The 23,248-nt window shown below is 38.8% G+C and overlaps 1 protein-coding gene across 1 annotated transcript in view; it reads right to left on the reverse strand.

Annotated features, from left to right (window-relative positions):
• LOC308060212 (uncharacterized protein C8orf34 homolog) overlaps positions 1-23,248 on the reverse strand; it is a 273,979-nt gene that overhangs the window by 24,107 nt on the left and 226,624 nt on the right. The window contains exon 13 of the mRNA XM_080378682.1: positions 1-23,248. This exon is cut by the window's left edge and continues 24,107 nt beyond it; it is cut by the window's right edge and continues 27,752 nt beyond it. The gene's annotated coding sequence lies outside the window, so the exon portion shown is untranslated.

Genomic DNA, 23,248 nt, shown 5'->3' on the forward strand with positions numbered 1-23,248 from the left:
ACAAGATCAGATCCAAGGAAAATTCTAACATACACACATCCTTCCCCTCCATTTTTCTAATAGCTGTATTCCTGATCTTTGTGACAGACTGAAACAGAGCAATGAGACTAATCAGTGAAACAGAGTAGACATAGACCTTCACTTGCCTCCCTATTGAACAACTATGATTTCATTGCAGATTGAAAAATATAATTTCATACCTGCTAAAAAGTTACCCTATATAAAAAAGTAGTACCTTGCTCTCGCATATGTATTTTAAGATTAAAGTCCACAAAATTATGTTTAAGTGCTAATCAAGCACTTTTAGAAGTCTGTATGTAGCTGAACAATTTGTCTTCAAAATGGAAAGCTGAAATAGAGGTCTCCAAGATAGGTATCTAACCTGCTGGAATACTCTGCACATTATGTATGTCTGTTCTCACTTCTGAGAGGAGTCCAGATGGCTATTTTGGAAAAGACAAGTCAGCCTTAAACTGCTTAAGTTAAAGCCGAAGTGTTGATTCCATCCTTGGAGTGAAAATGCACAGTGAAAATGCCTACTGATTTCAGTCCTGCTAAGATTCCATCCCTCCTACCATCTTACATACCAGAAAAAGTAAAAGCTAACTAAGGATAAGAAGAGCAAGTGATTTCTAATAGGTTGTATTGTTGCAGCCTTTTGGCCCTTTATGGTGCACTGGAGAAGTGGCAGGAAAGCCATCACAACCATTTTTATTTTTCCTTCAGTTGGCTACAAGTCATCAATCAATATTGAAGGGACATTCTCAAAGCCTGGTTTGCTGGATCCACCTGCCAACCCTCACCTGGGCTTATTCGGACTGTGGTTTTATACAAACTGAGTTGTACAATTCCCCACCTGTGCATCGTAATAACAAAATGCTTTGCCTTCTGTTATCTGGCAAAGACTCTCTCTTTTTCCTGTTTCTTTGGATACTGATTCTGCAAAGGGATATAAGCCCAGAAGCTACTGACCATGTTTTGGAAGCCTTCCTTAAGATCCTGGGCCTGAATATGTGGCAGGAATTTCAGTGGTGCTTATGTAGGCAAAAAAGGTATTTTGTATCTTATTCAGGCATAGCTAAGTATATAGCTGTCCAAATATATGAACTGTAACATTTGCAATAAATGTGGATGTGCATTTAATACTTATTAATTCTGGGTGCTGAAATAAAAACCCCACTGAAAAAAAAACAACATTACCCTAAGGGATACAGTTTTCATCTTACATGCACAACATTCACTTCAGAAAGCTAAATTATTAACTCTAGAGCCTGTTTTTGTTGGGTTTAACTGCCATATATTGTGACTGAAACCAGTCACAGCTATAATTACTTAGAGACTACAGAAGTCTTTGGATTGTATTACTCAAGGAATATGTCAGTGACTATAAACTGGGTTTAAAAGCATGATGGAGAACAATGCACTCATACATGCACCGTTTTCCAAGTCAAGGACACACGCAAAGTCCTGCATCTGGGATGCACTAACAGCATGCAACAATAAAGACTTGACATTGATGGGAGAGAAAGCTTTGAAAACAAGGAGCTAGGGGTCTTGGTGAACAAGACCCAGCATGTTCCTCTGTAGGGATGAAGGACAGTCACTGGGCTGCATTAGTAAGAGTATACTCTTGCTAGCAGATCAAGAAGAGCATTTGTATTCCTATATTCAGCACTTATGAGACCACATCTGGATCAATGCCTCCAGCTTTGGACTCTCTGATACAAATAAGACATTGACAAATGAGCAGGTCCAGTGGACTGGTGGATGGTGTAGGTAAAGAACTGACAGAACGGGTGTTGTTCAATCTGGAGGAGAAGGCTACAGGTAAGAGTATTATTGTCACCTTCAAATACTTGCCAAGTGGTTACAGAGAAGGTGGTACCAGAGACACAGAGTAATATTACAAGAAGCAACAGACACAAGCTGCAGCAAGGGAAAAACAGCAGACTGCCTAAGAAAGGCTGTCAAATCTGTGTCCTTGGAGATTTTCAAAACTTTGCTGGTTAAACCCTGAGCAACTTTGTCTAAATGTGAAGCTATGACCTCCAGAGGTCCCAAATATTCTGCTTTCATTCCTCCCTTCACCCCCCACCCAAAGAAAATCCAAATAGTCAGGAACTTTAGTTATCAGCTCTATACACTCATCTTGCAGAAGAAAATATGTCAATTCAGGCACATTACAGCACTTGAAAAACAATCATGATCACAGGTCTTCCATGAAGTACAGAGATATTAAAGTTTCCACGGCACAAAAGAAAAGGTAAAACAGAAGCTAGGCGACATGGCAACATCACCAATTACTGACGTTGATTGCAAATTTACAATGAAAGGGGTTTATTCTGAAAAACTGTCATCAAAATACTTTGTGTTGTTAGGCCAGTTAGGCAAGCATTTGGTGAAAAGTGAGTCCTAGTAGAAACGTTGCCTATGTTTTTATTCGGGTCACCTCCTGGGCTCCCAGTGTTTCCCTGTCTGCCACAGGAGCACCCCTTATGCCACGGGTGTCCTAATGGATGGACAGATCTGGGAATCCTGTTCCAAGCCCTACAGCCGACCATTGCTGAATGTCCTCCTAGGCCACCTTGCACCTAAGAATGCTGTGGGAAACAGGGCCAAGTCAACAGCCTAAACTCAGCATTGCTTCAGATTCAGCTTCCCAGAGCAAAATATTCCCTATGCATTATGCCTAAATAGTCATTCTTACAGAATTATTCATCAAAAGAAATTCCAACTTTGTGTTATCAGCTGCCTCTGACTTCAGACATGAGTTTACATGGATTTAGTGTAATTCCAGGCTTTGAGCATCTCAGCAGGCAGTGAGATGGCTAGGAATTATATTGAGCATTAACACAGGCTGGTATCTCTCAGACCTTTCATTTGTGAAATTTTCTTTTTTTTCTGGAAAACTTTTTAACTTTTTGGGGAAACCTTTTGAGTAGCACAATAAGCATCATGATTGGTTTACAATTGGTTTACAGTTTGGCAATGGCCAGTAAGGGCAAGCAAAAGGAAAGAAAAGAAAGTTAAGATTAACCTTAACACTTCCAGTATTCAAAGCTGCAAACATATTGGGCACAAAGACAAGTGACTTTACTTAGGATCTGAAGTGAAACTCGACATTCCTTCAGTCTGTTTAACCTTACTTGTCAATAGCATTGCTTTCACATTAAATTCCTCTGTTATTGAAAGATTACCTTTCAGACTGAGGGCATCCACAAGTAAATGAAAAATGTCTTCCTTTGCTTTGTGAAATCATTCCCTTGTCTTCATGGACTACAGCCAAGGACTGTTTGTGATAGAGATGATTAATGCAGAAATCAAGTCTAATGTGAAAAGCCCTGGGAACAGTTACTTTATCTTTCAGCTTTTACTTTCACTTGCATCAAGAAAGGCATACATGTATTTCCTTCCATGGGAACCCAAGTCCATAAATTGTTATAGTAAATTCCTTACTGCCGGGAAGCTTAGATGGACAACCCCACGTAGTATCATCTGGTTCATTACTCAGCGCTTTCGGCTGACTGCTATTATAATGCCTCAAAAAAGCCCAACTACAGTCTTTGTCTTTCCTTGAACATCATTCATTTTAAAATGAATGACCACCATTTTGATAAGAATTTCTGTTTCACTATACTAGAATAGTGTTTTTACTGCCTATTGCATGCCTTTGGAGAATGCTCTATTACCTTGGTCTTGCAGCTTCTTACACAGAAAACAATAACTGTTTTAGTCATTTATTATTAACGATTATAAAAGCTTTATTCTCCTCATGACAGGTAAAAAAAAGTTGCACTTGTTCATGACTTTTTGTTTCTTTAACTTCATGGTTCCAAGGAGAATGGGTCTTTGGAATCTCAATCTTCAGGTCAAAGCATAGTTAGTAGATCTGCTAAAACAAATAACTAAAAAATGATTCCTCTGCTGTCTGTCACTCCTGGCTACAAAAATCTTCTGGAAATAGACTTGAAGAACTATGTATCAGGAATTAAAGAGTCTGATTTCCTTTTTCTGATCACATGTTAAGATCCAAATCTCTAATTTTAAGACAAGCACAATATCTTTTTTTGCAGAGGACGTTCATTAACTTTGCTAGCAAACCAGCAGTTTCTTTCTAACTGCCCAATCCACTGCATTTTTGCTATTTACAGACATGACATTGCCTGCTATTTCAGCAGACTTAGTCTTTTGAGAGTGGACTGGTGAATTTGAACTTCTGAAATCTAATGGCCGCTGGGATAATTTAAGGTAATCCTTCAAACTTCTCCTTCTTACCACAAAGATCCCACTTGAGGCTGTGTTAATCTTTGACTTCCCCTTTGGGAGAAAAGTAATACTTGTTTCTTATATTAGGCCATAATAGCAATATTTAAAGGAATAGTTCAACGTGCTTTATTAGGAAACTCAGAATAAGACTCAATGAATATTTACCGATCTGGCTAATTCAGTAGGTTTGTAGAGAGAAATTAATCTAGTACTTAACAACTGCATTAAAAGCTAAACCACACAAAATCACACACACATTACTCACTTTCCATTGCATATTTGCATACAAGCAATACATGTCATTAACTAGAAAGGCTAAGACTCATCCACTGTTACAAACTTACACTACCATAGTGTTTCTGAATGCAGGTTTGTGAGCACCACAGAGGACATCTAAGAAAAGTGATTTATACCTGCCTGACTCTTGAGCCTGTTACCCCAGTCCTTTACAAGAGCTGCAGTCCTCATGCCTCTTCAGAAATTAATGGGTAGGAAAGCAATTGCAATAAAGCTGAAAGAAAAAAAGTAATCTGTGTCTTTCCTAAGGATCCCATGAAAGGTCAATAATTGTAGCTCTAACACATAATTAGTTATAAAGAATCCCATCTACCATTGGCAAAATATTGATGCACTGTCTTTCATGCCTTTGCCATTGTAGACGGGCAAGGACTTGTTAACATGAATTTTCTCAAAGACTTATAGAAGCAGTTTTAGACATATCTGCACATTCCCACTCATTGCCACCTTTTTGACAAATACATTATAATGCTAAAACTCCAGTACATACTGGATTTACATGTTGTTGACTATCCGAGTTCTTTCACTCTGCTTCCTAAACATTTATTAATGTACTACTAGAATCTAGTGAAAAGAGTCCACTATTAGCTAACAGAAGATAGTTTATGTGAAACAACTTGCTTTGAATTCTTTCTGGATATTAACCTCCCAGAAACTATGTTGATGGGACATCCTGAGCAGAAAATGGAAGCTAACTTACAAATAATACTTTTCTCAAATGCACTTTAAAACCTCTGTTTCCACTTGACTCATGTTTGCAACATGCCTCTTCAGATGTTTGGCTTGCACAAATATTTTAACAAAACAGTTCACTGGGAGGAATGTTTCATTAAGATGGCTTTCAAGAAAGTTTTAAAAATGATAGAGGGAGCCAACTGAAATGGGAAGCACTATCTGTTTCATTAGTCTCAATTAAAAGCATTTAGTATTTACTCTTTTCAATGGTAAGGAAATATTTTATGCTGCAAGGTCAGTACAATCACTCCAAATCCTCAGCTTTCAACTGAGTTTCTTGATAAGCAAGTTATACAGCAGATGGGTATCTATTTGCAACAATGTGGAGCCACAGATGAAAACTCAAGAACATTTTATCTGTTCAACAATAAAATGTGAACAGGAAGGGAACAAATTCTGGGTTTCAAATGACCTTTTTCCAAGTGATAGCATACCAGTTTCAAAAGTTACCATCACAGAATATCAAATTTTCTGAAGACAATTATTTTCACAGCATAAACAGTTTTAGTTTCTGATACAAGGTCAGGACTGTTCCATTAGAAATCTGTGCCAAACTAATCTGCTGATTTTGCATATTAAGCAGCATTAAAAACAGCTGATGTTTTACTGCAGAAGTTAGCTCTCTGTGTGTAAAATCCACACTAAATTAATACTGAATTATTTTGAATGAACAGATGTCTTATATTCATTGTCTTGATTAACTTCTACTGTACCTGGGCACAGTATAGTGCCAATAAAGTTATTGAAATTGAATTAAGTTCATCTTTTCATGGCACATTATCCCTTTGATGACTCTAGATCATGGTTTGATTTAATATTCCTGGTGATCAGAGACACTAAAAGTTACAGAATGCCATATGCAATCAGAGTTCAGGAAGACTTTAGGAAGGACTTACATTAAAAAATAAAAACTTTTCAGTTTTAATCCATCCTAAAAAATAGTAAAAAAAAGAAATTCTGGAGAAAGATGCCTTTTCCATTGTACCTTGGGAAGGCACCCAAGTACTAACATTTGCTTTGTGGATTATTAATTTTTGAGAAAAAATCTCTTTTATTTCCATGTGCTTCCATATTTCCAATGCAGTCACTTTCAGGAAAAAAGTGCAGGTTGTTGTGGCAAAATACAGATGAAACATATGACATAGTTTTGCATCTCATCTATGAAAATCACTACTGAGGAAAGGTAGAGTAGAGGAGGCTCTGAGTTCTTAGTCCTTCACAAAATCACAAAATGGTCAGGGTTGGACCTCTGGAGATCATCTAATCCAACTCCCTGATAAAGCAGGTTCACCTACAGCAGGTTGCACAGAGTCACATCCAGGCAGGTTTTGGGTGTCTCCAGAGGAGGAGACTCCACAACCTCCCTGGGCAGCCTGTTCTCGTGTGCTTAAAGTAAAGAAGGTCTTCTTCATGTTCAGATGGAACTTTTTGTGTTTCAGTTTGTGCCCATTGCCTCTTGTGCTGTCACTGGGCACCACTGAAAAGACCCTGGCCCCATCCTCATATTCACTCTTAAGATACTTGTAGACATTGATAAGATTCCCTCTCAGTCTTCTTTTCTTCAGGATAAACAGGGCCAGCTCCCTCAGCCTTTCCTCATAAACGAGATGCTCCAGTCCCCTAGTCAACCCTCTGCTGGACCCTCTCCAGTAGTGCCCTGTCTCTCTTGAACTGGGGAGCCCAGCACTGGACACAGCACTCCAGAAGTGGCCTCACCAGGGCAGAGTAGACAGGGAGGATTGTCTCCCTCTACTTGCTGGGCACACTCCTCCTAAGTACCCCAGGGTACCACCGGCCTCCTTGGCCACCAGGGCACCCTGCTGGCTCATGGCCAGCCTGCTGTCCCCCTGCACTCCCAGGCCCTTCCCCACAGAGCTGCCTTCCAGCAGGTCCAGGTCAGCCCCCAGCCCGTGCTGGTGCGTGGGGCTGTTCCTCCCCAGGTGCAGGACCCTACACTTCGCTTTGTTGAACTCCATCAGGTTCCTGCCTTTAGTTAGCTTCAGGCAAACTGTGGCTTTGGTTTGGGTTGGGTTGTTTTGGGTTGGTTTTGTTTTAAAACTGATTTCATGAAATGAATACTTCTACTCCTATTCTACCCCTAAAAAAAAATTATTTATGGCATTGCAACCTAAAAGAAAGAATCAAAAGCCAGCAATTCTTCCTCTATGTGGTCTAAAATTCTTCCTTCTGGCAACAATTTTCTTTTAAAAAAAGGCTACAAAAATTAACTGTAATAACTTCTAATGTGATTTAGCACATAGTAGAGCCCTTTCTACCTTCAGAATCTTATATGATTTCTTACTGTGAAAAAACATCCTTACTCTACAATACAGGACAATGTCTTATTTTTAGCTCTTTGGAGATGTATTTGAGGGAAGAAGATACACAACAGATGGTCAATAGAGAGAATTCATATTGAAGACTTGAAAAACAGAAAATTAATTTAAATGCTTAGTTTCAGATTTAGGAGAAACATATTTAGGCTTCCCTGCCTGAAAGAACATGTATTTACACATGCAAATTAGATGTTTGTTTTCAAATAGATACATGGTGGATGACAGGATGCATTAAGCTTGCACTACAGGACAATTTAATTTGTAAAAATTATGGCATGTTAGATGGAACATATGACCTAAGTTTCAGTGATCCAGCAGGAAGGTGATGCCTGTTGATTATGTATGGGGTTTGACTCTCTAAAGCTTTAAAGAGTTACAGATTTTTACCTTTTCCTTTCTTGCACGAGAGGAGACTGTAAACTCATGTAGGCTACTCCTGTATTTAAGAAGTTTTAGATTAAAAATTTAACTAAGTACTAGTTAGTGAGCAGTTAGAAACACATAAAAAACCTGCAGATTTTAATGTGTGCCAAATGTGGCATATGGTATGCAATTAAATAAAATAGTTGCTTAACATTTACAGCTTTTAGGACACTTAAAATTTTATTACTCTGCAGATTTCTTTTCCTTGAGAGGGCAGTGAATTCAGTCAAATCCAGCTTTACACTAACTAGCTACTTTGCTAGAAAGACTCTTGTTCCCTTTGACCTGCGTTGGAAAAAAATTAGGCAATGCCTGTATTTATGAACAACTATTGACATGGGAGCAACAGAGAAACAGGGGACAAGTGTACTTCAGTTAAAAGAGACTGGATGGAGAAGGTGAAATTCTAGCCTCACTGGCCATGGCTATGCTGCTGGTTGCCCAGAAGAGTCCTTGGCATGTCTTTGGCCTGGGCTGGTTAGTCCTCTCCTGCACGACTTCTGTGCAGGTCCCAGTAGGCAATGTGAATGCAGCAGTGCAGAGCAGAGTCCCAAGCTATTGAAGTCAGTGACTAAATTCCCACCAAGTTCAGGGTAGCCAGGATTTTATCCAGAACTTTTTGTTTCTAAGGAGCAAATGTACGTGAATAAGCTCATTAGTCTTAATAAATTAACACTTTGTGGCTGGTCTGTGTAAACGACAGTATTCATTGTATCTACTTCTTTACAGGCCACAGAAAGACATTATAAATTGCTGCTTTATTTACTGTCTCAGAAACCCTGAAATACCAGTGAAAAAATTTCAGTTTTAAGCCCTAAAATAGCATGGTGAATTGTTGTTGTTTGGTTTTAAGTTTTGGGTTGTGTTGTTTTTTTTTAAGGAAGTGCTGTACCTTAGAATAGAATTATTTTTAATGACATGTCAAGAATGATGTTTTGAAATGTTTTTCTGCTTTTTAAAATGTGCTATTGAATCTTATTAAGCTGTCAAAAGTATGACTAATATGTTAAGAAGTAACATGATCTTGCTGTAAATCAGTATTTCAGAGTAACAGATCTCAGAGCCAGGAGAAGAGGGAAGAAAAACAATTGTTTGCAAACTTTTTGCTGTGACATTTTGTCCTCTCTGCCTCCACAATACACTGCATCTCACTGCTCTAAGAGGCACTTAAATGCTTTACAAACAGTGTAATCTGAGCTAGGAAGCTGGACACAGCAGCAAGCAGGGATGGGAAGAATGGAGAAAGTACTTCCAAGGTAGCACTTTTGGTTTTCCGGCATTTCCACCAAGAGTCAACATTTTCTATTGGAAGCAGTGTGATTCACAAAAGAGTCATTCAATCAAAAACCAATGTGTTCTTAATAGTTTTGACAGAAGATTTTCGGTAAACCCTGACATTAAGTGAAGTGATATCAGGAAGGATGAACCTGTATCAAGATTAAAGCTTTCACCTTCAAACATCCAGAGGTACTCGTTGCTGGAAGGGACCCAGGAGTGTATTCTTTGACTACAGACCAAATTACAGTTGAATTTTTGTCTAAATTAGGAAAGGAACTCTCAGGTTTAGTTCCATTAGGAGCAAAATTACTTGTCAGATATAGTAAGATAGAATATGGGGTCATATTTATATATGTTATTTTTATCAATCAAATGACCTATCTTCCATTTGCTCATGCATTCCCAGTGGTAAAGAACAACTGACATCTGGAACAGTTTTCAAACTATTTGATGCAACAATTTTCAAAAGAAAACTGGCTGAATAAAATAATTATTCAATCAATTGAAAATGGAGTTTATTAGTAACAGCTGACTTCTATTTCTGGTTTAGCTGAAAGCAGTTCTGTGATCCCTGCTACCTAATGATTTTCAATGGATGCTGTAAAACCAAAACATATATTATTTGCAAACAGCGTGGCCTTTGCTGTTTTGAATATGTAAATAGTTTCTCTCTTAACAGGTCTACTAAAGGTTAGCCTACTTGCTAACTTGTTTTATTTCCCTGTATCCCTCCAGGAAGTTTTATAGTGAGTAGGCACAGTTGGCAGTTATGGCAGCACCTAAACTGAGTGGATCGTGGCATGGATCACGGCTTGTCTGGGACAAGGCTGGTGGTTACTGCAGGGTCCTTAAAGTCAGAGCCCCTGCGTTTTCTTTCTCCAGAAACTGTGGAGCCAGCTGCTGCACGGTAGGGTCTCACCAAGGACTCAGGAGCCTGGAAGGCCCCCTCAGCCAGCCATTTAGATGTAGACATGACTATTCTCTTAACAGGACTGCTGTTAAGATTATGGAAGGCAAGAAAGACTTAAGTTGTTCAGGTGCTACAGGGAGAGGAGCTGGGTAAAAATCAAAAGGGAAGAAGTACATGTTAGGCAGGAAACAGTGTACTGTTTCAAAATCATCGTCATTTACTGCTCCTACTCTCCAAAGAACTTTATGCAATTTATTTCAAAAACTAGAAAAATAGTAATCCTGAACTACTTCATGTGAAAAGTCTTCAAATTATTGCTTGATATTTCCTCACATGGACCTCCTAGAGGTAGATGGAAATTATAGACAGTACCAGTTCCTTCCTCTAGCCAACCTATTCATCACATACCCAGCCAAGCACATCAGGGTAATTTGGGGTCTTGGCTACACAAAGGAAAATGAAGCTGGATGCTTCATAAAAATGAGTCACTTTTTCCCCCAACTGACTATGTGACTGTCTCAGAAAGCCCTGATCGTGGTCAGTTAACTCTGCAAACTATCTTTGCGTGCTTGAATGCCTATTTACCTTTCAAACACTGGGCCAATATCATGAAACCAGATGGAAATTCTTTGAAAATTGAGTACAGGATGGAGTTACTCCAAAGCCAGTGCCCAATGAGATAGGAGCTCAGGAAAAAGAGAACCAATTGAAGTGCATTTTCCCAAATTTGGTATGCCTCACAAAATTAATTCAATATTTCATTTTATCACCATATACTTACTCTTTCTATCTTCTAAATTTTATTAATCAGAAGCAAACAACTAACTTGTCAACCCACTAGTAAAAAACCCTAACATTTTACATTGCCTACTAGCTCTTACATGAAGTCAGTTCTTCAGGTTTACTACATTATCAAAACACAACAACATACAATGTTCTGCTTGGAAAAAATACGTATCAATAAATGATAATCATAGTATCTCTTTTCCTTAATTTATACTCTATAAGGTTTTATATTTTATGATAAACCTGTATTTCTCAAAACTTTTTAATGAAGGAATGTTTAGGTAGTATAATTTACTAAATAAGCATTTCATTGCAAATACATAATTATATACACTAATTTATTCTTTTTTTATATCCTCCTTACAGCATTTTTATGTTATTAAGATCTGGACAAAAGTATCAGCTGTGGCATTAAGTAAACCTCTCTTCTGGTTTTAATTTAGGCTGTTGTGTTCATTTCTGTGTTTCTAATATAAATGAAAGATAGCTGAAATATGAGATATGTGGGGGTTGATGTCTGTATATAAAATCTAGTGCTATATGAAATCACTAGATGAATAGCTATGCTAGTAGGTGCATTATCAGGCAAAAAAAACTTGCCTATTGCTGACAGGTAAGTCTGCCTCCATGGTCTATCAGAACACGTAAGCAAGTGCTTGTTTTTATGCACTGAAGATAACAAAACAAAGAGCAAGCCTAAGATAAAGCTCATGGCAGTGCTATGATCCTTCTACCTGAAGGAGTTTGAAACGTGAACTTCAGGTATGTGCAATAAGAATTATGGACTATGTATGGAGATTATCTTCACATATATTGGTATGATTCTCCCATTATTGGTGATTGTAGGAAAGGTAAGAGGCACAATGACCAGCTGTGCTAAAAAAAGTGGATGAACAGAAAAACCACATGTCACTAAGTGATACATTAAATTAGTTCTGCCATCCTGCAGGGCAATTCAGAAAAGCACTGTAACTATAGGTATTCCAAGCTGACTTTTACAGGAGCCAATACATGCCTTTAGCTTAGCTAGTCTGCAGCTGGTTTTCATGCATACATTTCTCCTTATTCATTAAAGTAATACATTTCCCAGATCATCTTGCAACTTTATCAGCATCGTTGGTTCTAGCCACTGGAGTGCATTTGTGGCCATCTCCAATGGACTTCCCTTTGCTTCTGAGGTAGATATATAACATGTACTGATGATGTGTGTCTGAAGCCTGCAACTTTCTTGTGACTTTTGGCAACAGTACTAGTGTTCAAACATTATAAATCTGTGTGCTAGACTTTACGGAACAGAACATTCAAAAATGATCACAGAAACATAGGCCAACTTCAGCTATGGTTTTGATTAAAAGTTTGATAGAAACCTCAGAAAAATGACAACATGCTTCCACAGATAAGCTCTGCAACATTTATATTCCACTTCACTGCACTGAGTTGATTCAGAGTGCATTTGCTTTTCCTGGCCGCAGTTTAAGTGCTCAATAAAGTTACATTCTATTATTAAGTGCTGACTCTTTTTCCCTAGATTAACGGGGTTTGGTTGTCCAGAGAGATGAAGTCTTGTGGAGAGGATGAAATATACTGAACTTAGTAACATTACAGATACTGGGCTTTTGCCCTTTTACAGTATAAAGAATGCCAAAAAAAGAAAGCGCTTTCAAGATCAGTGGCCTAAGATTATTTCATTCTTTGTGCAATTTCTTATGAGCCTTCAGGAAAAATCAGAGCATTTTTCCTAGCAAAGATTGCTAAATGTGCCTTTCATAAAATGCGCCTGTGAAGTAGGCGACACTGTAACTTGACCCAATAAGGAAAATGAAAGGTTAGCTTGGAGTGCTCTGTGATGACAAAGGGGTGAACAAATTCAATTTTCCTTACCCTATCATTTAGCAAATTTTGTGATTTATAAATGATTAAATAATTTTATGTATTCATTCTGTACTTTTTAACTGATTACATATTATTAACAAACTACGAATCAAACATGCAAGACCTAGCTATTTATCTATATCACCACGGTAGCAAAATTCCGAGCTGTACATTGCATATTAAATAGCTTGAAAGCAGACTACTTAAATACCCAATTTCTATTTGCTACCATTACTTTATTATCTTAGTGTCACCTGAATGTATTAGAAATAGTAGAAGAGCGACATTATACGCAAGGCTTTATCACTGCATGCTCCTTGTATATTTATTTATCATTTAGCCATATGAAATCATGATAGAGTCAAGAATCCCATTGCACATTTCAGCCAGACATTGACCATTATGCTTTTCTTTCTTTCTTTAACAAGAAGAACTGCACATAAATATAAACCAGACGCTGTTGCAAGAGTACTGGCAGAACAGCAAATATGACTCCATATTCGGAGAAACTCTCAAGGAAAAATACATGTTGGCAATATTGTTTGATTTACATTTTAAGTGTGGGCTTGAGGATACACAGTCAGTGTAAACATAACTATCGTGCAGGAATGTTCTCAGAAATAAATCTCTAGGTCATGTCCTATTCCCTCTCTCAATATTCTGGTCAAATACTGGACATTTTCAGAAGACAGAGTACATGCACAACAAATACCTCCCAGAAGGCTGAAAGAACTGAGGATAACTGTTTCAGGTACACATACCTACAAAATGGAAGTATTAGCAAGAAAATATCTGCCACTCTTGCATGAGATACACCATGAGGAAGCCTTCAGCGCCCACTTACTAGTCAGAGGACTGAACAGTCACAGGTTGATACTAAAAAGGAGCATGAGAACATCATACTCACAGAGAAACCAGCATGCACTTCATCCTGTATCATTGCCATAGCAGCTTGTTTGCAGAAGAAAGAGCATTTGCAACCAGCATATATGCCATACAGTATGGTAGGTGCTTGGTAAGCACAATGCACATCTCACAGTCCAAACTATTGAAAGAATGACCTGTCCTCCTTCCACCTCCTACATCATTCCTACATCTACCCTAGCCCTACCTGCAGTAAGAAAAATTCATCTCTCAGTTTCATGTTGCAGTCTTCTTTTGTCCCAAGGAACTGGGACTGATTCTTACTGAACTAGACAGCAAATTTTCCAATTACTTCAATAAAGTGGGAACTTTCCCCCTTGGAGTAGATCCTCAATTGCACGTAAGTCTCAATTCGCTTCAAGGCAATTGTTCTGCCAGCCAAGCGTCTTTCCTGACATGCCTTTCTGGTAAAAAAAAAAAAAAAAAACTGTCACCACCCCATCTCACCTGTGCCTGCTGGGTCTTGATTTGCAGCAGTATGGAAATGGGCAAGCGAACAGCAATCACCCATCCGCTCTTACCACCACTATATAATTCAGCACAAAATTCACTCGTTTTCAGAACATGATCCTTTCCACTCTCTTTTGGCTTTTCAGCTGGAGGGACAGTGCAGGAATGGATACTGCGGGCATGCAGCTTAGGGCTGACAAAGGGGCAAACACCTAGTTCATTTGCAGTGAAGGGGGGGGCTGTGTTACCACAGTAAGATAAAAGAGGTGCATCACCAGTAACTAGCAATTGTAAGATCAAGGCATCATGTCAAAAAGTCCACAGATGGGTAGAAGCAGCATTAGTGGACATTGCAAATAATTTTCAAGTCAGAAGGACTCTTGCAGGCTGTGCAACCGGGTGGCTGTGAGAGGCTTCACAGGCTGGAGAGCATACAGATTCCAGAGCAAACATCTGCACTTGTATACATACACTGGTGCTGCTTCAATACTGGGACATGTTACATGGCAGTGACTTTCCTTCAGGGTAGGAGGAGGATCTCACTGATAGAAATCTGTAGCAAAAGGCAGCAACATTTATTCATCCCCTTGCTTTCTTTCTGTGTCCTGAGAGCCAGGCTGTAAGTGTGAAGAACCGAAAGCTGCTTTATCTAGGGGGAAAAGACCCCGCACAAGAAGAGGCAGTGTTTCTTCACGCTCTTTTGTCAATACGGTTGCTTGTTTTAACTGCCCTTTCCTCTTCATGCTTGGCTTTACCGCTGCAGATGGAAGGAGATGTTCACAGCTCAGCCCTCGGGCCCTTGCCAGACTGTTTCACTGGATAATTTATTCTAGTTTGGATCCTCCCACTACACGTGTTTATGCTGTTTGGGGGCCAGCAGATTTGTTCCTCAGCAGTCATCGCTTTTGCCAAGTTACCTTTGCCCTAGAGGGTTGGCTCCATCAGATTCAGGCCTGCTGAAGTGTACTATATCCCTACAAGAGGGATCAGTGTTTCTTCTGCAAATCAAAGCTGAGCTGTTCACACCAGCTCTAGCTCCCTCCTACTGGCATGGCCTCTCTCCCAGAAGCTACAGGCAATTGGTCCATCGTCCATCTTTGCACAGACACTTCCATGTGGAGCAGATCCCACAATGGTATTCATATGGTCCCTGCTTTATCATTCTGCAGGGGAATATACAACAGCCCAGAAAGAAGACGTTCACACGGATTCTGATCCAAGAAATACGCATATTTGGGGGGCCATCAGAAAGAGAAGTTTGATATCCTAGGGTTTCTGAAAGCTCTCCTCTCAGCAGCGTGGGGTGATCTTAGAGAGAGCTTTTCCAGAGCCCAGGCACAATGATATGAGTCTCAGCAATGGAAATACTTCGGCTCCAATTCCCCATGACCTAATATGTCATATTTCCATCTGAATGACATGAGACTTGTGTGTTCATGTTTCTAATCCCCTAATCAAATCTCATTTCTGTTTGTCTGGATCATATAATAACATTTTGGTCTACAACAAACATGCTTCTCAGTAACAGTAAACTTCAGACACATTTGTGGGGCCCCAGACTGGCCAAAGAATTGCTCTACAGTTACAGCAAATGGGGTTGTACCTGCGTTTGCTTCTGTGGAACGGTTTAACAAGGTGGATTGAAAATATTATTGGAGAATGTGGGCTGTAATGATTTTTACCTGGTGGGGAGTTATTCATCTGAATGTTTTTTTATCATTTCAAATGTTACTTGTGGGAAGGGAATGTCACAGTGCTCCAAGAGCTACATTATGTCAGCTGCCATGCTCTATAAACAGATTACACACACCTTATATAAACAAAATGTGGTTAGCTAATTATCCTGAACAAAAATACACACACAGAGAAGAAAATTCATTTCAAAATGATTAATTATATAAATTTTAGTTTTACTTCAGCAACATATTTCCAATATCCCCTTGTGTAGCTGCAGCTTAATAAAACTCCCTATAAGATTACCACCATTTAGTTGGTTTCACAAGTTCGGACTGCTGTACAGAATCGTGCCATGTTGTGAATTCAGTACTAACCACATTGTAAACTATGACCTAACTTGGCAGAGAGGTTGTATATATTGTAAATAGATACTATGACAGGTGTATCAGCTAGTGCCAACAATCAACTTTGTAAAAAATATATAGTATCAAGTGGTTACGGCCATAAATAAGCTGGAAAAATTGTAAATGGCTTATTAAAATATTCAGGAAAAATGTTTTATTCAGAGGGTCATTGCTCATTACCCATACCACTAGGTAACAAATTAGAAGGAAAATGCTAAGTCAGGCCAATGCATTTTACTCCTTTTTTCCAGAAGTTATATGTAGTGCATGGTAATAGATTCTTGTGGGAGAAAAGAAAAAAGCTTAAGAGCACTATAATTACTTTTTGTCAAGTAGGAGAGTTCAATAAAAACCAGTATATCTCTGCCTTGCGTATGTCCTCCTTTTATGAAAATCTTGTTTCCACAATTGGTTTTGGCAGCATGAAAGTTGAAACAAATATCACACTAGGAAAAAAAAAAATCCATGAAAGGTGGTAGAATTTTCTCTAAAAATGGGTTCAAATCATGGCTGACTGGACAGCAAAATACTTCCAAGTCCGGAAGGACCAAGATGCTCAGAGGAAGAGCTGAAGAGATTAGCTTGCAAAGTTAATGATTTTAAATACATGCTTCCCAATGCTAACGTACAGCACTAAATACAGCAAACAACTTAACTGATGTTGATATAGCCTACGAATGGTTCCCATATGTGGTTCCCAACTATGTGTATACTGGGTAGTATATTTATTCCAGTGGTAAATAAAATCTTAATTCAGCAACCCAGTGGTTTACCAACAGGGCATGTGTGGATATCCAGCTTTTAAGAAAAACATTCTTAGTGGTATTCATAGCCACATTACAAAACCCTGCAGACAGAAAGTCCCTCATGAATTTCCATTGGAATTCCAGCCTAATATGGAACTCATGGGATATAATAAGGATTTGATTTTGTGATATCTAAGGCAAAGCACTGGTTGTGACCTGCTAGAAGTTTTGCAAGTAAGTACAGAATTGACATCTTCAGCACATTCTCCAGTATATTAGCAGTACGTACTGGCCAGACACTCCACAAATCTAGTGTAGTCTCATGTGTAAAGCTAATCGTAGAAAGAAAAATGTCAACATAGCACATTAAGATCTTATTTTATTCCAGTGTTCCATTCCTACTTCTACCTCAGCTCCCACGAAAGCATTATGCAGGAGAACTGAAGCAGTAAATATAATTATGAGTTAATGGAGATATTCCTAGTTCTAAGAGTTTGTTTGATACCGTTATACAACAAAGTATTTACAAATACATAAGAAAATATAGGGGTATTAAAATAGAACATTCCTTTTGACTTCCAAAGTCATACTTAATTTAGCAAACCTCTTAAAAAAGAAGAGAAACTTGTAAAAGAAAATACATTACAAAAAAAAATGTAAGGTGCAACAGTTAAGTCAATGTTAAGACTGCCCGTGTAGCTGTAAGCTAGTATCCTTCTGCAGGCACATTCACGAACTGTGAAATTAAAGACTGTAATGTATTACTTTTTCTTCAGGGCTTTTGTCCACCTGACAGAGCAGAGTAGATCATGGCCCAGGACTAATTTGAATAGAGGTACCTGTTGCTGGCAAGACCTCTGCTTGCTGCAGAAGTTGAAAGAAATACAAGGTATGCTGCAGTACTGTGAAAGAAAGATTGTGCTCATAGTAAGTTACATTTGTGCTCTCTAAACAACTAGATTCAAACTGTCCCAGAGGTCCTAGGTGTTGCTCAGCAAGGTGCATTATTCACATTCATCAGAGCTGTTCACTTGGTAGAAGCTGCTTATCACTTTTTGTTCAAGTTATGAGCATGGAACTGGGTATCCAAAATGAATGTGCTAATTTAAAATAAAACCACCTTAGTATTTTAAAGTTTGTATTCATACTTTCTAGAAAATCTTGAATAAATTAATCATTTACCTCACAGATAGATTTTTAAAGTGCTTTAAATAGAAAACTAAGTGATGAGTCTTACAGAAAACTTCATGAAATTACCAGTGTGGTTTTTATACCATTAGCAGTAGTACACAGCAAGGCTAGGAGAAACAAAAAGAGAAAAGATTAAGCAGTTGTTCATTAAGTACTCACTGCACTGAACAAGGCAGGGATCTTGCAGGAATTAAGTACATGATCACAGAAGTTACAGATAATCCAAAAGGAAATAACTGGAGGATTAAATTAATTTGGGAAAACAAAAACCAAAACTAACACACCCCCTTAGTTCTGGTATTTTCTAGCTCACAGCTCCATGAGTTTGAACCCAAAGGCAGTCTCATCTACGTGATTCTCGCTGCAGTTAGAGGCAGCTGTTAAATCTACAAAAGAAAAAAAAATCTTCCCTGTGAATTCTTAAAAAGCATATTATCAGTGTAAGAATTCGTCAGCCCACAACATGAACTGTCTGAGCTGCAGTTGGTGACAGTAGTGGATTGTCAGTTGTTATATACACCAGACAGAGGGGACAAACCTGATGTTTGGTCAAGAAGTAGCTGAGATGTCTGCTGTCAGCAGAGAACAGGGAGAGTGGGAAGCCCCAGGTACTTCTCAGAACCTGGCCAAGTCCCCTAGACGTGACAGACCTTTTTTCCCTGCTGTTCCCAGATTTCACTACTTGTTCTGCATTCTCCATAAGGATTCATCTTTTATTGCTACTTTAGCTAACTAGATGTTCATTCTCCCACATCAGCTAAGACCTTCAATGGCTGTTCAAGAGGTTTCCCAGCAAAGACTTCCAGAGAATGCAAACACACAATAAAATGGAAGCTTCAGATCTTATAATTTTGTCCACAGCAGTTTATACAGTAAAGTGAGTTTTGGGTCCATCCAGCCCCACATGTATTAGAGATCCCAGTTTCTTCTTTCCCTTCCCCCTGGTTGTGGACCCCACAGTAGCTCCAGGCAGCAGCTCACAAGGCTCCTGTACTCCAGCTACCCCGCCGTCAGCTATTCCCCAACTGCTTGCTGCCTGAGGGCAAGGTTAACATGATGTGTGTAGGTCTGAAAGGTACCTGAATCAATCTGCTGTCTTGGTAAAGAGGATCAAAAGAGTGTACTATGAGAAGTGAGGACAAAAACACATGTGCTGGAGAGGCAGATGAAAAAGAGTAGATGTGCAGCTGAAACTTTACAGAGAATGGGTTTGGAGCTTCAGTAGAAAAACAGGGGAGGTAGGTGGTGGGTGTGTGGTTCAAGATGTGTGACAGAAGGGTGGAGGACATGAAGGTGATGATAGAGCAGTGGACCAACCGGTTGTACAGCAAGTTACCTGTAAACTTTACTTGGAGTCTTGTCCTTATTGGGATGAATAAATGTCTTCATGTAAATACACAGCTCAATACAAAGACAAACACTAATGGATAACTGCAACTTGCCAGTAGATATACTAATACACTGATAGTCATCAGTTACTCCAGCAAGGAAGGTGGGCCAACTATATTGTGCCCTGCTTCTCTGTGGAGAGAGAAAGGCAGAGAGGCAAAGCTCTGCCACAGGAGGATTTCAGCTCAGGCATGCCCGACTCCCAGCATACTCCTTCTCACCCCATTGTGCTTTTGCTTTTAATTTAGCGTATTTTATGTGCTGGGGGATTTCCAACTAAACCGTTGCATGAGACTCTGATCATGCATTACCAGGCCAAGCTGATCTGCCAGCTGCCCCATGGAGCATGTTGCTGCTTTCTGGAAGAAAGGAAAGAAAAGACTTGAAATGGCTTTTTGTGAAAGACAGGTACTACTTTGTGTTGTGTCAGCATGCTGTGTGTTGGCCTTGTTCTGCAGCCATTTCTCACCTAGCTACTACATACACACACAATAGTAATATTTAAGTCTAAAGTTTATTCATTCACAGGTTTTAAGTACAAAGTAGACCAATTTAATCAATGAATATGACCTGCATATGTCACACTAAATCCTGCATCTAGCATGTGTTCACATTTCTAAATGCTTTGCCTTACTAAAGCATGCTGCCTTTCTCCAGCTGTTAAATTTCTGCTGTAGACACATAGTGTGACTTGTAATGTTATCCTGGAGTTGTTTAAGGGTTAAACTACAACATTTTCTTCTCCATAAAAACAAGGAAATCTCTAAGCAACTGACAAAAATCTTCTTAGGAATTGTTATGTTCAGCAGTAACAGCTGAAAGCATTTAGTTTATGAGCCAGTATTCATCTTCAAAGACTTCATTCTGCCCAGAAAAGAAAGAACAAGAGATCAATTAAGATCTCATCCAGCGTGCTAGTAACAGTGGGAAACATACCTCACACAAGTCATATAATCTTGGAATACATCCTAAGCAAACGATAGTCTGATTTTCACGTTCTTACCTTTCATAGAATGTACAGATGCTGCTTCAGACTGAGATGACTGATTTTGGGAAATGTGAACAAAAAGAACTTTTGCAAGCTCAGTTCTGAAAAAGGAAATTACATGCAAGGTACTCGGTTCGTCGTTATTTAGCACACGTTCTCCAGGTGATAGATGACCAGTCTTTTCACTTAGTGTGATCTCATTGCCATGTAAAATCTGTAGCGTATGGAGCAGGAAAACTGTATGTGGTGCGTTTTCCTATTTAATCCTCAAAGCAACTCCATCAAACTGTCATTTTTATATTAAACATGGAATTAATTATAAGATTATGAGATTTCATAGCAAGGGTTATAAAACTACTGTTTATTCATCTGAAAATGCTTAATTAGTTTTATTTCTAACAGGTTTTCATATTTTGTTTAGAATATTCCATTATGTTCCATGAAGAAATACAGCTCCCTTAGACATGAGCATAAGTCTGGGAGCCATGTCTGAATTTTCCTGAAGATGAAAGTTTCTCAGATCTCAGGCCAGCTTGGCTCTCTACAAAGGTACAGATGAAGACTCTTACAGTGGTGAGAATTTCCTCCAACTTCTAAAAAGAGAGTTGCTGTAAGGTCCTTGCTAATTTTAACCATAGTCAGAGCTGGTTTGCTGCATGGAGAATAATGGGAACAGTCTTTCATCCCACTGGTTTTCTACATCAAATTCAGGACATTTACAAAGGTGGATCATATTTTTGGGGGGTCCATTTTATCGCCACTGTAAATTCTCTGTTCCAAGGTCTTGAGACCAAAAGGACTGATATAAGAAAACGTATAGCTTGTAACAGCTTTCCTTATAAATCTTAGCTGCACACAAAAGAGCAAAGAAAATAGAGACAGTGAACAGACTTTAAGACCGGGAGAATAAAAGAAAGTTTATTTAGAGGAGACTCACTACCAGACTGGTTCGACTTGAATGACGTTTGTAATCTGTAAAGAGGCCATGTTATGTGAGGTGAATACAGAGTAACATTCCTCAAGGGGGAGAGAATGCTTTGTAGGACTTTCTTGTGACTCTGAAAGTACCACTTACGGTGGAGTAACACTTACCGCACCGAATTACAATTCCAAAAATGCCTACAATGAGTGAAAGTAAACAGCCCAGTTGCTCAGAATTCGCTGATGTGTATGTCAGGTAAATTATGCTTGTGTACAGATTATTTTATTATTGTAAAGTAGTAAATAAGAGAACATTTGCCTTGTCTGGCTCACTGTGAGAGCACTCGCATGCTTTTGCTTGATCAAGGCTCAGGAAAAAGAAGGCAAAGGTGGCTGGACAACACTCTTTTTCAACCCTAGTATCCATCAGCTCAAAATACAGCTCCAGCTACCACAGTAATCTTGCTTTGAATCCAGCCTTTGATTTTTTATTTTATGGCAATGATTCAGATACAACATAGTTAATAAGCAGCATAAATGTCTCCATATTATTTCCAGTTAGGTTCTTCTGTAGATTTTAGGAGATAAATACCTATAGAACTATATTTGAAAGAATTTTTAGAATACTCTTCACAGTTCTCACACTGCAAGCCAGATCCTTTGCAGTAATTAAGTTCAGGCAAACTGGAAAGGAGCATCTTACAATATTCTCTTATGGAATAAAGTTATGAACTCATTTTTTAGGAAAAAAAGTATATAATTATGTAAAGGATTGGTTTGAACTACATCACTTAACAGAAAGTTACCTCCAGAGACACTGATTTTGCAAGTGCACTGAGAGCTAAGTTTGGTTTTAGAAATCAGGAAAGTAGTTAACCGTTTCCAGCTGGACTTAGAAAACAAGGTCATCTTCAAAAGAAACTTTTGCTGTGAAACTTTTGAAAGAAGTGGCACCCATAATTCTCACTTAAGCAGTTCTTCTGTAAGAGACCACCGTTGCATCTCATTTCTGTGTGTAAGTGCATACAAAACTGCATTGCTGTTTTGTTAACGAACATGTTTACACAAAGTCATGAAGGTTTCGGGGAATTATGGATGTGAAAGTCCCGCTCAGTGCAGGTGTGTTACAGTCATGCCTTTTCTTTATAGCAGCATGATTCATCTCATTTAAGACACAGTAATGAAGACAAAACCCACAGGCACTGGTGTGTTACATTTCAGTATCCTGTGTATAATCACGACAGGAAGAATGCCTGTGTAGTTTACAAAACCTTCATCTCTATTACACATTCTAAACTTCCTGAGTGTAGTTTTATTAAATAAGAACTACTCCCGAATAATTCTTTCCCTGATGCTATGCAACCTTTTTTTCTTCCCCAAAAAGCAGATTGATAAGAAACCCTACTTGCACATACAGCCTCAAAAACCACCAGGCATTTCAGCATGCAGGATGGGTTGATGCTGTGGGCAGGGTACATCTCATTCTTGCTGTAAATTGCAGACAAAGGCAACAGCACCTTGAAATAGACCAGTTGTTACTATCTGTGGCAGCTATTTGTATGGTATTTCTCTAGTACATGGTGGGGACAGACTCATATTACTGCCTTGAACAATTTGGTGTGTAGATAATGAGAAACGGTGGTTGGATAATGTAA

Source organism: Falco punctatus (assembly GCF_963210335.1).
Source record: "Falco punctatus genome assembly, chromosome: 3".
NCBI lineage: Eukaryota > Metazoa > Chordata > Aves > Falconiformes > Falconidae > Falco > Falco punctatus.